Source organism: Sorex fumeus, unplaced genomic scaffold (assembly GCF_029834395.1).
Source record: "Sorex fumeus unplaced genomic scaffold, SorFum_2.1 ptg000126l, whole genome shotgun sequence".
NCBI classification, from domain to species: Eukaryota; Metazoa; Chordata; class Mammalia; order Eulipotyphla; family Soricidae; genus Sorex; species Sorex fumeus.
Window position 1 is genome coordinate 4,199,748 of NW_026606183.1, and position 2,753 is coordinate 4,202,500.

At 55.0% G+C, this 2,753-nt stretch overlaps 1 protein-coding gene across 4 annotated transcripts in view; it reads right to left on the reverse strand.

Annotated features, from left to right (window-relative positions):
• Window positions 1-2,731: 2,731 nt before the first annotated feature.
• Window positions 2,732-2,753, reverse strand: part of CALN1 (calneuron 1) — a 520,902-nt gene continuing 520,880 nt past the window's right edge. For all 4 annotated transcript variants that reach the window (XM_056137646.1, XM_056137648.1, XM_056137649.1 and 1 more), the window contains one exon: window positions 2,732-2,753. This exon is cut by the window's right edge and continues 357 nt beyond it. The gene's annotated coding sequence lies outside the window, so the exon portion shown is untranslated.

Consider the following 2,753-nt stretch of genomic DNA (forward strand, 5'->3'; position numbering starts at 1 on the left):
ATATGGACAGTAATGTGGTGACGGGGGAAGAGCTCTGGAGAGGACAGGGATGGGGAGAGTCAGGAAAATCACTATCTGAAACCACCTGACCAGGGGCCCAACAGTGTGGCACACTGTCCAGGTATAGCAGCCAGCCTGTGGGTAATGGGGCAAGCTTTTAGCCCCTAAGGTCAAACACCACCAGTTCTGGGCTCTCTCACCTTTTAGCTCTGGGATGCCACGGGTGAGACAGAATTGCCAGCCTGTTGGGGAAACTCCTGCCTTTTACAGGCACGAAACAGGCTAAAATCTCTTCCGAATTAAGAGTTTGCTTTCCAGTCATGGCACAAGGAGAGAGGGTTCTGTTTTTTGGGGGGAGGGAGGGTCTGACTGGAGGTGCCTCTCCAGAATTCTGCTTCATCCAGCCCTGTGCATTGCTCATTTCTCTGTCTCTTCCTTCCCTTCCCTTCCCTTCCTTTCTCCCCTTCCCTCCTCCATTCCTCCCTCCCTCCCTTCCTTCCTTCCTTCCTTCCTTCCTTCCTTCCTTCCTTTTCTTTCTTTCCCTTCTCTTTCTTTCTTTCTTTCTTTCTTTCTTTCTTTCTTTCTTTCTTTCTTTCTTTCTTTTCTTTCTCTCTTTCTTTCTCCTTTCTTTCTTTCTTTCTTTCTTTCTTTCTTTCTTTCTCTCTTTCTTTCTTTCCCTCCCTCCCCCCTCCCTCCCTCCCCTCTTTCCTTCCTTCTATCTTTCCTTCCTTTCTTCTTCTTGTTTATCTTGGGACTACAGCTGGAATGCTCAAGGTTTGCCCCTGGCTCTGTGCTCAGGGATCACACCTGACAGGGATCAGGGGTGCCAAAATAGAACCTGGGTTGGTCGTGTGCAAGGCAAACGCCCTTCCTGCTGTACTATCTCTCAATAAAGCCTCACATCTAGTCCGAGTTCCAGCTTCGAGGAGGGTAGCTTGCACAGAAGGGCTTCTCACCTGTGCCTGGAACTGTGTCCCTGAGGGTGTCTATCTAGGCCCATTAGAGCCTTGCGCCCTCTTCCCCCGGGGCTCTGGGAAGATCTCCCCAGCTCCTGTTAAAAGAGGGAGGACAAAAGGCCTGGGGGTCTGGGGGTGGATTTGCCTTATGCCTCTCGGCTTGTTTTCGGCTGCTGATCCTGAGGGACATTGAGTTAGGCTGGGGAGAGGGGCAGGGCAGGGGGGAGGGACAGACAGGTGCTGTCTTCCTTGCCCTGGATGTACCTGGGAGGACACCTGGGGATTTTCACTGGGGAGACTTTCAGGACCCCTGGGCTCGTTCCCTGGACTATGGCTCAAACCCTAGTTTGACTTGTGCTCATCGGGAATACAGGGCTATTCGCATTGTCCCACCGGGGGACCTTCCTACAGCTCCTCCCAGGCTGTAGCTAAGTGCTTGGAGAGGTGGGTTAGAAGACCCGCAACGGAAGCCTCAGTTGCTATGTCTAAGAAGGCAGTAAGGAGGAGGCTGAGGGGAGGGGGGGCGGGGAGGGGCGGACACCTACCTGGCTGGCTGCATCTAGAGGGCAAGGTTCGGGTGCCTCAATCCTGGAAGAAAGGGGGAGGCAGGAGCATGGGGCTTGAGGATGCAGTCTGAGCACAGGAGCAAGACCATTCCATTCCAGAAATAAAGACCTGAGCTTGGAAAATTACAAAGGGAAATATTCCAGCTAGAGATTATAGGCTAATCAGATTCTGCAAGCTTAAATTCATAGATGCGTTGATATATGGGATCTGGAGAAAGTCAGGGAGGGACAGACTTGCAGTGGTGTTGGAAATGGATCATTGGATTCAGTTCCCTTCCCGGTCAGAAGTGTTCTGCAGGCAAGAGGCGCTGCCCTGCCCTGTGGGCTTAGGGTATATACTTTCAAGGGTTTCTCTTGGGATAAGGAAGCCCGTGCAGGCCCTGAACCCAGAAGTTGGCACATAAAACACAGTTACAGACTTTTCATGTTTCCATTTTGGACGATGTTTCTCTTCAGGTCTGGGGAAGACTAACTAACAAAGCAAATTTTGAGGTGAGAATAAGGGCAGAAGCTGGAGGACCTTAACTTCTAGAGGTCTCTGGCCCTGAGATGGGGCTCCATTACTTGGGCCACCGGGAATGAGGGGGGAGGTCCCCCAGTGTCATCCCTTCTCAGCCCCCAGATGACCTCATCCCCTTCCCCAAAGAGGCAGAGGATGCACTGGAGGCGCAGCTGAGGCGGAGCAAGCAGAGGGAAGACCGGGTAGGCATACAGAAGCTGGGGCTCTGGTGTCTGGGCTGGACAGTGCCCAGAGGTGCCCTGTCTCCAAGGGCAGCCCGGCGGCAAAACGGGGGGGGGGGGGCGGGTGTGTGTGGGGGGGAGGCTCTCTGCAGCTTCCAAAATGCTGGTGCGCGGTGGGCTCTGGGAGCAGAAAGCCAAGTGCCGATGGAAACCGAGAGCTCCCCCACCCTGGCCCTCGAGGTCGAGGAAAAGGCAGTAAGAACGGAAGCGAAGCGGGTGTGCCTTAGACCACACAGTGCCTCACCCCGTCCGAGGACTCTCCCCTCTCGCCTTCGGGGGGGGTGGGGGTTGGGGGTTCCAGGGGGTGGGAGAAGAAAGCCAGGGAGCAATGGCAAAGCCCCCTCTTCTGTAGCAACCCCAAAGTTAGCCTCGGGGACTGAGGGTTCCCCCGGGGGGCTGAGGGGTGTCTCCAGCTGATGGGGTCCGGGGGTGGCCACCAGAGCTCCGAGACAAGATGCAGTTCTCTCCGGGAGGGTGGACCGCCTGCCGC